Source organism: Neovison vison, chromosome 1, assembly GCF_020171115.1.
Source record: "Neovison vison isolate M4711 chromosome 1, ASM_NN_V1, whole genome shotgun sequence".
In the NCBI taxonomy this organism is placed as follows: Eukaryota; Metazoa; Chordata; class Mammalia; order Carnivora; family Mustelidae; genus Neogale; species Neogale vison.
In genome coordinates, this window is record NC_058091.1 from 56,417,694 (window position 1) to 56,430,096 (window position 12,403).

At 34.7% G+C, this 12,403-nt stretch overlaps 1 pseudogene; it reads right to left on the minus strand.

Moving 5' to 3' along the window:
• Positions 1–7,768: 7,768 nt before the first annotated feature.
• On the minus strand, positions 7,769–8,324 carry LOC122898754 (annotated as a pseudogene).
• Positions 8,325–12,403: the final 4,079 nt, after the last annotated feature.

Here is a 12,403-nt window from a genome sequence, read left to right on the forward strand (position 1 = left end):
GATTTTGTATTTAAGAAGCTTTTTTTTTTCTCAGACAATGAAAAAAAATGTGTTTTCAGTCTGCTTCTGTCTTCTAATCTCTAGCCTTTGGGGTGCCTGATTAGATATGTTTACTTGGCTGTCTGATTGTAAATGTCACACACACACACACACACACACACACATCTCTTCTCTAGTAACTTCAGGTGACTATTTTCAGCACATGTCATAGTCTTTGACAATGAGGTGACTTTCTCGCATCATTGTCTCTCTCTAAGTTTCTTTACTAGAATCCCACTCACTTATTGATAATAGACTTTCATCCTCCTTTAAGATTTAGTTCTGGTGAACCTTTCTTTATCTCCCTATTCTGACATCCTAATTACTTTTGTACATACCTCTCCCAAGGCATGTGAAATCCTGGAAAGTAGAAGCCCTCACTTATTTGCCTGTGAATAGACTGCCACGCTAGATTGACAAATGTGTGTGTGGGAGCATGCGTGTAGGAGTACGAATGTGTGTGTGTGTGTGTGTGTGTGTGTGTGTGTTGAGAGGTTGATGTGTTCGAGATGCTTGCTGGCTAGGACTGGGCAAAATGAGTAGGAATAAGAAGACAAAAGAGATCCATTTCTCTGTATAATAGAGTAACAAGTATCGGGGGATTGTTCTCCAGGTTGTTAGAGAAAATGTTTGCATGATCTTAGAGTGGTTTGGGGAGAAGGAAAGCAACTGGAGCATAGTAGGAAATCAGGTCCAGGGAGAATGACTAGAGAGGTCACACTGTTTTTCTGAACAATGGTGTCTAATACTTATTTTTAAATACTTTTTCTGGGTAATGCGACTAAAATTCTTCAGTGTAACTTATGTTGATGGTGCCTTAGGAAAAAAGGAAAAGCCTAGATTGATTTGGAGTAAATCTCTGCAAATAGAAAGGAGGAGAGATGCAATAACATGCTGAGACGCTTACTGAAAATACACCAGGGACAGTAAAAAGTGTGTATGAAGTGTCCAGGGGAATGTGGAGATTCCTGAAAGTTTCTGGGAATTTTAAGGACCATGCTGGAGTTCTTACAACGGTTAAGATGAAGTATCAAATAATTTTATGGAGCACTAAAGGAAAAGACTGAGAAGGCTGGAGGATTTGGGAAGATTCTCATTATACAAAGTTTAAACAAATTTAGCACTAAAATTAGAAAATATTAAATTCAATTCAATTTTTATGATGCCAAAATATGCTCTGCAAACTGCAATTTTTCTCTTTGTTTATGAAATAAGAGGTTACTTCCATTTTTTGGAGGTTGACATCTCCAAAATAGCCCTCAGTATATAGAAAGAAACAAGTCTTACTCAAGCATTCACTATAATATGGGAAGGTTTTCTGGTCTACGTATTCAGGACACCTGAATCTCTAATGAGTATACTTACTAATTAGCACTATGGAGGGGGTATGATGATCAGGAAATCATTATTCAGTAATGAACATATCACAAGATGACAAGAACTAAATAATGTTCACTAAATATTTATCTTAAATATGTATGTGTGTTTATAAATGTGAATCAATATTCATTCAATATATATCAATAAATATTTGGATTATGTGTTTGAATATATTAAAATATAGTGTATATGTATGTGTATATTTTTTCTCAAATAATTTCAGATCTTTAAAAAAAGAAATGCTCTAGGATAAAGTTAGTATTGAATAATAACCTCCAAGAGACTTTACCAGGCTTAGCTAGAATAAATCTGTCTTCTTTCTAGATCCTTTTCAATTTTTCATTTTCATCATCTTATATGTTTATGAGAGTTCCAATTTCTCAGTATCATCAGACATTTTTGTTTTAGGCGTTCTGGTAGGTGTGTAGAGATAGTTCTTTGTGGTTTTAATTTGCATTTCCATGATGACTAATAAAGTTGAATACTTTTTTCTATGTTTAACGGCCAAATGGGTAGCTACTTTTGTGCAATATCTGTTCAAATTTTTTGCCATTATTTTCCTCCCAAATTGTGTGCTTTTTGCTGTTGTTTAAATACAAAGATCCTTCCTTAGTTGTATATATTACCTCAAAAGTACTTTATCTGATAATATCAATGAGCTTTAATTTGGTTACTGTTTGCATGTCTTATATTTTACTGTTCTTTATTTTTAAGTTTTATATGGCCTTATGTTTATATCATCTTTTAATTATAGTATTTAAACAATTTCCTTGTAATTTAAATACTGATAGAGTTGAGATTAAATCTACTACCTTAATACTTATTATGTATTCTATCTCTTTTTTTTTTTTTCTTTAACAATGATGTAATAATACACCTGGCTGTATTTTTCTTTGTTTCTATCCTACTTGGAGAATACTGATTTTCTTTGATTAATGGGTCCATGTCATTCATCAGAGCTGAAAAAAAATTTGCCTTTTACTTTTTTTTTTTACTTTCTCAAATACTGTTCTGTTTTGTCCTCTCCTCTCCTTACGTGACTCTAGTTGCATATGTAGTTTTATGTTTCCTGTTTATTTTTTCCTTTTTTTCTCTGTTTGCATATTTCTATTAATTTTTCTTGACTCAGCTAATCCTGTTTTGTGCTGTACCCTTTTTGAATTTAAAACTATCCATGTGACTCTGAACTATAGATATAATATTCTTATTTCTAAAATACCCAATGATTTTCTATAGCTTCTAAATTTGTGCTGAAATTCTCCGTTTTCTTTATTTTCTTAACATATTAATCATAGTTATTTTGGAATTCTTATCTGTTAATTCCAATATTATGATCAACCTCTGAGTCTGCTTCTACTGACTTTTTTTTTCTTTCTTTACTGTCAGTTTTCTGGCAACTCAATAACTAATAATTATATGCTAAAGATTGGGAAAGATATAGTGTAGAGTTTATGGATTGTGTTGTATTCTTCCAAAGAAGGTTAGGTTTTGTTGCTCAGGCAGTTTAACTATTGATAAGCCATCTTTTACACATCTGTTGATGCCTGATTTTAGACTTTGTTAGAACATGTCTATTTTAATTATGGCTCTACTTCTAGGATCTGAATTTTACTCTATATACATGCACTTTCTGGAGTCTCATTTAAAAGCCCATAGTGTTTTCCATGGTCTCTATTTTGGTTATGCTGAACACCAACCTCTTCTCCACACTTAATGACATCTGAAGTCTTCACTCAGCTCTTTAGTTTCCCAGTGGCCTTTCTCTGCCATACCTTTGAGTCTTACCATACATATATGCCCAGCTTATGAATTATCCAGGGACCTAAGACAAAATTATTTTTAAAGATTTTTTTATTTATTTATTTTAGAAAGATGAAGGAGGAACAGAGGGGGAGAAAGATTGAGAATCTCAAGCAGACTCCCTGCTGAGATTCCCAACATGGGGGTTGATCCCATAACGCTGAGATCATGACCTGAGCCAAAATCAAGAGTAAGATGCCCCAAGAAGAAATTTAATTTAGATTTTTGTGGCTATGTCTATGAAGTTTTGACCTGTCCAATATTATGACCCACAAATCCCAATTGCCTTATCATCCCCAAATTTCAGCTTCTCTTTTCTTCTGCCCACCTATATAACCACTTTCTATTCGGTCTTTTGTCCTTAAATAGCACTTTGGAAACTTCCTCAATTTGAAAACCTGGATTGATATGAAGTCCTTTTCATAGGTTTTCCTTCTATCAAATATAGCTTTTTGCTAATTACTATTCAGAAGCCACTAATAATTTTTAGATAGTTTAATGATTTTATAATTTTTATGTAATTTAATAGTTTTTATTTTTGGCCCAGTTTTATAATTGTTGACTGTAGGAGTATAAGTCAATACCAGCTTCTCCATTATGGATGTATTTCTCTATTTTCTTACTTTCTTTGTATCTTTTTTTTTTTTCATTTTAGTTTTGCTTTATTTAGCTTATTAGTTAATTGTTTTACCTTTTGGAATTACTGTATAGGAAGTATAACATACCTCCTTAATTTATAGAACATAATATTTAAAAATTACACATACTAATTCCAGTCAATACATGAATCTTAGATTAATTAATTCCATTTTTTTCCTTCCCAAATTGGTGTTATTATTTTAATGCATTTTAATTCTACATATATTTTAAATGCCATGACTTTATACTTCTAATATTTATTTAGTCCCATTTCTCATCACTATGTTGTGTATTTCTGTTTTTCCAACTGTAATAATTTTTCTTCTACCTGAAGAATTCCCTGAATTTGTTCTTCTATTTCATTTTGTTTTTTAGTGTGAGATATTATTGGTAATGGTTCTCCCCAATTTTTCTTGTGTGAAAGTGTCTTTGATGTACTTTTGTTTTTGAAGGATATTTTCACTAAGTTGGCAGTTAATTCCTTTCTGCATTTTAAACATAGTCTTCTGCCTCCGTAGTTTCTGTGGGAAAGTCAGGTATCAGAGTAAAAGTCTTATGTGATTTGCTGCCTTCTGCCTACTTTTAGGATTTTTCTTTGTGCCTTTGGTTTTCATCCATTTTAATATAACATTCCCAGAGTTCCAGGTATAGTTTTCTTTGATTTACTCTTCTAGAGATTCACAGAACTTCTCTAATCTGTGGATTATTATTGTTTCTAAGTTTTGAAAAAATTCTTAGCTATGATCTCATCAGTAATTTCTGTCTTTTCACACTCTTCCCTCCTAAGATTATAAATTTACATATAACGGGCTTTTTTTCTTTCTTGCCTATAGATGGCTTAAGATACTTTCATCTCTTTAATTTTGCAATGTTTTAATCTGTATATTTTCTAGTGACTTGGTTTTTGGTTCATATTTCTTAAATCTGCTGTATCTAATTTACTGTTATGTGCTTATTCTTTTAAAAAAATTATTATGTCATTTGCTACATCTTTTAATTTTGCTTTTCCATCAGAATATTTTCATATATTCCAGATTTTTATTGAATTTCTTAATCTTGTAATCTATTTTATTGAATATATAAATCAATTATATTAATGTTCTCAACTGGTAACTCTAATACCTGTAATCATTTATGGATTTGCTCTTTTATTTTCTCTCTTGTGTTTTGGGTTATTCTTTTGTTTTTGTTTTTTGGTTAGTTATCGCTGTGGCATACTTGATCATTTTTTATTGAATTCCAGATAATGAGTATATAAAATCACAAATGTAATTCGAGGCCCTTATTATCATTATCTTTTTTCATAGAGGATGTGATTTTGCTTTCAGGGAAGCTATTAAAATAAGGCAGATTTCATAGAATTAAAAGCTGGATTTCACTCTTTTATGCAGGTTAGTCTATTTTTGATTGGATTTTATCCTTAGAGTGTATAAGTTTTGGACTCAAACTGGAAGTAAGAATGCCCTTCAGTGGACCTAAGCTATAATTTTTGTTTTCATGTTTCTACAAAATTGCTAGAATTTCTCTTCAACTTGCTAATTTCTTATTACCACATTCTGCTTATCTTTTTAGGCTCTCCATGTTGAAGTGCTTAAAAATGCCCTAAAAGTATTTTAAAAGTAGTAAATAGTACATTTTTTAAAAGATTTTATTTATTTATTTGACAGGGATTACAAGTAGACAGAGAGGCAGGCAGAGAGAGAGGAAGGGAAGCATGCTCCCTGCTGAGCAGAGAGCCTGATGTGGGGCTCGATCCCAGGACCCTGGGATCATGACCTGAGCTGAAGGCAGAGGCTTTAGACCACTGAGCCACCCAGGCACTCCTAAAAGTAGTAAAATTTTTAGAATAGTTGTAATGTGGGGTTTAGCCCAATTTTTGTTTCTTTATTTCAGGATTCTAACTGTTGATGCCTTGGTTACCTTGATATCTCTTCAATGATATCAAACATATTTTTTTGCTTATCTGCTTTTTGATAGCAAAATATGTTTGATGGTATCAAACATATTTTTTTGCTTATCATATCTGCTTTTCTGTTTGTTTTTGGTGAAGGTATTGAAAGTCAACAAACTATTTCATCCTTATAAGAAAAAGAACTCTGAAACAGCTTTTATTTTTTAACTTTCAGTATCTTTATTTTCCATAGAAACTAGACACCATTAACACTTTCTTTCTTTTTTTTTTTTTAATTTATTTGATAGAGAGCACAAATAGGCAGAGAGGCAGGCAGAGAGAGAGGGGAAGCAAGCTCCACGCTGAGCAGAGAGCCCGATGCAGGGTTCCATCCCAGGATCCTGGGATCATGACCTGAGCTGAAGGCAGAGGTTTTAACCCACTGAGCCACCCAGGCGCCCCAAGACACCATTAACTCTTAAAAGCAGGTCACTCCAAAAATACTTAACCTCATAAGTCAGATTCTTCTATTTTAACAAACTCTACTGCATTATTTGTAAATGTAAAATTACATTTAAGAACTAGGAAATGAAATGTAAGAGTTTGTGCCAACAAGTTATCTAAATATTGATAGAATACATAAAATTAAATTCTCTGTATAACGCACAGGGCTTTTAAAATTGCAGAATTTTGGTCCTCTTATAAGGTAACATAAAATACTACAAGTTATTCTTAGCTTACTTATTCCAAGAAATATGAAATATTCAAAATGAAAAATCCTTCCCATAACTTTTTTACCTAATATCTAGATCAACTTAAGAGAGGTACATGAAGGAAAAAAAACAAACACCTTTTTTTTTCCTTAGGAGAAAACACTTTAATCACTGTCCTGAGAATAATGAATTAACTCTGAAATATCAAATTCACCAAATTTTGGCAAATGGAGCACCCGAAATAGATCACGGGCAACTTTTTTTCCTTAAGTCTTTTTGCCTAAGAAATTCTGTTGGAAGCTTTTGGTATTGACAAAAAGAAGACACAAGTTTATCAAACTTCACTTTAATGGGTCTCACAATTCTCTGACAGATTTTGGTCAAGATGTTCCTTCTTTAGAAGTACTGATTTTAAAATCTCACAGTTCAAAACCACCTCAAAAATGGCTGGAAAACATTCCTTTCCTTTTGAAGGTTTTACATAACATTTATATCATTCATCAGTCTTTCACTATTAAACTTAAATAGCAAGTGAGACAAAGAGCTCATAGACATTCTTCCACAGTCAGGACAGTGCAATGTTCTAGACAATATTCATGCAGCCAGTCTGGGTTTTCTGATCCTAGTTGGTGACTTTGCCGGCCCCAGCAGCGTGTGCTGTCCACTGCCATGATGGCACTTGTAACAACTGTCTGCATCATACCATGAATGACCCAGAGGACAATAAAAATGTTCAACACACATAACTTTGTTAGAAATCATTTCAATGATAGCAGCACCCCTAGATTTCAACAATTTGGGCCAACTGGCATCTTCTTAATAGAGCAGCTACAATCTCCTTCCACTGCTTGGCAAACTTACAAGCAACGTGAGGAGTGGAACACTCCAGCTCACATGGGTAACAGCATTAATCTGGCCCGAATGGTTTGGGATAATCCCCTGAACAGTGAAGCCAGCTTCTTTCATTAGTAAGTCATTTTTGCTGTCACCAGCCGCACTGTCACAAGCATTTCTGACAGACATGTTCTTGACATTGAAGCCCATGCTGTTCCCAGCCTTCACACAAAGTTTCAAAATGCATTCCAACAGATTTTATTTCAGTTGTAATGCTGAATGAAGCAAAGGTGGTTGTTATGCCCTGTTTATTTATTTATTTATTTATTTATTTATTTATTTTAAGTATACTCTATGCTGGGTCTCAATCTCACAAGGCTGAGATCAAGAATTGCATGCTCCATCAACTGACCCAGCCAGGTGCTCCATTACATCTGGTTTAGAACACTAGTCTCCACTCAGCTCACAGCAGCTATACTACTACCACCAGTTTTGTAAGCAATCTGGAGGGAGAGATGAAGGACTTGTCAATTGTATGACTTGGTGGCAGGATATAATCCAGAGCTTCAAGCAGTGTAATTCCACTGGCACTTCCATCCTTCTAGTGAATTTCCAGCTCTTGAACCAAGGTATTTTAGCACTTGGTTCCAACACATTCCACCACTCAAATCAGAAGTTGGCACAAATGTTACTGTGTTAAGTTTATGGAAATTTTTCTTAATGTAGAGGCTGACTTCCTCAAATCTCTTTTAATTATAGAATGGGTTGGTAGAATCCACTGTGTTAACACCAACAGTTAGTTGGTTCAAACCCAACATGTAAGCCAGTAGGGCATGCTGATAGATCCACACAATCTTGGAGACACTCGCTTTGAATTTACAAATATCAGCAGCAAAAATCGGAACAACACTGTCAGCCTGAGGTGTATCTGTGATCATATTTTTTATAAAGTCTCTGTGTCCTGAAGAATGAGTGAAGGCCACATGTTTACTGGTCTCAAATTTCCACAAGGAGATACCCAGGGCCATACTTTATTCACATTCAAGTTTAAGTTTTTCCAAGATCCAGGCATATCTAAAGGAAACTTTCCCATTTTAGCAGACTCATTCTCAAAAACGTTGATGGTTATTCTGTTGATTCCAGCCACATTTGTAGAACAGATGGCTGGTAGTAATAGACTTGCTTGAATTTACATGTCCAATGACAGCAGTATGATGGGAATCTTTTTCTTTTCCATTTTGGCTTAAATTTAGTGATTTTTTTCACAAGACCTGTGTTCTCATGGCAAACTTGTAATGACAACAACAAAAAAATTTGTTTTTAACTAAGTAAATTTTATAATGTTTTAGTAGCCTACTCTCCTTTATACATGTCAGAATAGTCATTTTTCAAGAGACAGTATTGCTTCATTCTCCAAATATATGGATTTTGTCAACTGCCTTTAGGAAAATATGGCACAATAGTAGTCTTATCATATTCTATTTCTTATATTCTATCTACACAAATTATACAAATGGAAAGAACAAACAAAAGTAAGGGAAAATTTACAGTCTTTATGTATTTTACCATAATTGTGTTTTTGTCTTCTCGCCTCAAAAAAAAAAAAAAAAAAAAAAGTGGTATCTGAAAGTCATCATTGTAGGTCATTTTAGGTAACATAGTCAGAGGCAGTCCTCCTCAAGTGTTGTATTAAAGGGGATTTCTAAAATAGAGTCAGAGGGGATGAGATTTCCATTTCTCAGAACTTCAAAGCAGATCAAACAAAGGGAACTCATCAGCTGGTGAGTTTTAAATCAATTTTGATGATAACCACTCATTTCCTAATGTTACTGTGACTAGAATATAAAGCAGATTTGTATACAAAAAACTTTCTAATGTTGGTTCTTAAATTGTCACTCACTGCATTATCAAAGTGAGTTTTTCTTATTAATGTGAGGCCCCACAAAAATATTCCCTAGAATACACATAATCTACCTGAGTGTTTATTTCAATTGCAATGAAAGACATCCATTAACATTTATGTTTATTAAATCTTATTTATATAAATATTATATTTTTAGTAAACTTAATCTAAGTGAAACAGTGAAAAAAACCAACTACCTAAAAATGTTTCAAAACTGCTGTGAAGAAATCAGTTGCATTTCTCCACACCAACAACAAGACAGAAGAAGAGAAATTAAGGAGTCAATCCCCTTTATAATTGCACCCAAAATTATAAGATACCTAGGAATAAACCTAACCAAAGAGGCAAAGAATCTATACTCAGAAAACTATGAAGTATTCATGAAAGAAATTGAGGAAGACACAAAGAAATGGAAAAATGTTCCATGCTCCTGGATTAGAAGAACAAATATTGTGAAAATGTCTATTCTACCTAAAGCAATCTACACATTTAATGCAATCCCTATCAAAATCCCACCCATTTTTTTCAAAGAAATGGAACAAATAATCCTAAAATTTATATGGAACAAGAAAAGACCTCAAATAGCCAAAGGAATGTTGAAAAAGAAAGCCAAAGTTGGTGGCATCACAATTTCAGACTTCAAGCTCTATAACAAAGCTGTCATCAAGGGCTAAATGCCCCAATCAAAAGACACAGGGTATCAGAATGGATAAAAAAACAAAACCCATCTATCTGTTGCCTCCAAGGTGCCTTCCACCCCCTTCTTGGAGGGGGTGGAAAAGAATTTACCATGCTAATGGACATCAGAAGAAAGCAGGAGTGGCAATCCTTATATCAGATCAATTAGATTTTAAGCCAAAGACTATAATAAGAGATGAGGAAGGACACTATATCATACTCAAAGGGTCTGTCCAACAAAGCTGTCATCAAGACAGCATGGTACTGGCACAAAAACAGACAAATAGATTAATGGAACAGAATAGAGAGCGCAGAAATAGACCCTCAACTCTATGGTCAACTAATCTTCGACAAAGCAGGAAAGAATATCCAGTGGAAAAAAAACAGCCTCTTCAATAAATGGTGTTGGGAAAATTAGACAGCCACATGCAGAAAAATGAAATTGGACCATTTCCTTACACCACAGACGAAAATAGACTCAAAATGAATGAAGGACCTCAATGTGAGAAAAGAATCCATCAAAATCCTTGAGGAGAACACAGGCAGCAACCTCTTCGACCTCAGCCGCAGCAACTTCTTCCTAGGAACATCGCCAAAGGCAAGGGAAGCAAGGACAAAAATGAATTATTGGGATTTCATCAAGATCAAAACCTTTTGCACAGCAAAGGAAACAGTTAAAAAAACCAAAAGACAACTGACAGAATGGGAGAAGATATTTGCAAACGACATATCAGATAAAGGGCTAGTGTCCAAAATCTATAAAGAGCTTAGCAAACTCAACACCCAAAGAACAAATAATCCAATCAAGAAATGGGCAGAGGACATGAACAGACATTTCTGCAAAGAAGACGTCAGATGGCCAACAGACACATGAAAAAGTGCTCCACATCACTTGGTATCAGAGAAATGCAAATCAAAACCACAATGAGGTATCACCTCACACCAGTCAGAATGGCTAAAATTAACAAGTCAGGAAATGACAGATGCTGGCCAGGATGCGGAGAAAGGGGAACCCTCCTACACTGTTGGTGGGAATGCAAGCTGGTGCAACCACTCTGGAAAACAGCGTGGAGGTTCCTCAAAATGTTGAAAATAGAACTACCCTATGGCAGAGCAATTTCACTACTGGGTATTTACCCTAAAGATACAAACGTAGTGATCCTAAGGGGCACGTGCACCCAAATGTTTATAGCAGCAATGTCCACAATAGCCAAACTATGGAAAGAACCTAGCTGTCCATCAAGAGATGAATGGATAAAGAAGATGTGGTATATATACACAATGGAATACTATGCAGCCATCAAAAGAAATGAAATCTTGCCATTTGCGATGACATGAATGGAACTAGAGGGTATCATGGTTAGCGAAATAAGTCAATCGGAGAAAGACAACTATCATATGATCTCCCTGATATGAGGAAGTGGAGATGCAATGTGGGGGGTTAAGGGGGTAAGAGAAGAATAAATGAAACAAGATGGGATTGGGAGGGAGACAAACCAGAAGTCTCACAAAACATTTAATCTCACAAAACATTTAATCTCACAAAACAAACTGAGGGTTGCTGGGGGGAGGGAGGTTGGGGGGGTGGGGTTATGGACATTGGGGAGGGTATGTGCTATGGTGAATGCTGTGAAGTGTGTAAACCTGGTGGTTCACAGACCTGTACCCCTGGGGATAAAAATACATTATATGTTTATAAAAAATAAAAATTAAAAAAAATTCCAAAAAAAGAAATTAAAAATAGAGCTTCCCTATGACCCTGCCATTGCACTACTAGGTATTTACCCCAAAGATACAGATGTAGTGAAGAAGGGCCATCTGTACCCCTATGTTTATAGCAGCAATGGCCACGGTCTTCAAACTGTGGAAAGAACCAAGATGCCCTTCAATGGATGAATGGATAAGGAAGATGTGGTGCATATACACTATGGAGTATTATGCCTCCATCAGAAAGGATGAATACCCAACTCTTGTAGCAACATGGAAAAGACTGGAAGAGATTATGCTGAGTGAAATAAGTCAAGCAGAGAGAGTCAATTATCATATGGTTTCACTTATTTGTGGAGCATAACAACATGGAGGGCATAGGGAGATGGAGAGGAGAAGGGAGCTGAGGTAAACTGGAAGGGGAGATGAACCATGAGAGACTATGGACTCTGAAAAACAATCTGAAGAGTTTTGAAGGGGTGGGGGGTTGGGAGGTTGGGGGAGCCAGGTGGTGGCTATTATGGAGGGCATGTATTGCATGGAGTACTGGGTATGGTGCATAAACAATAAATTTTGTTATGCTGAAAAGAAATTAAAAAAAAAAAAGAAAAAAAACTGCTGTGAAATGTGTTACATAGTCAATGATCATAATAACCAGTGATATAATAACCAATAATATGTAACCCATAATCACTACATAATTAATAACATAATTATATAATCAATGAGTATAATAATTAATCATTATAATATATATAATAATGTAGTGTGAGGTTCTTAAGACTGTTGATTAAAAAGCCCTCTGGTTCCATACAGAGT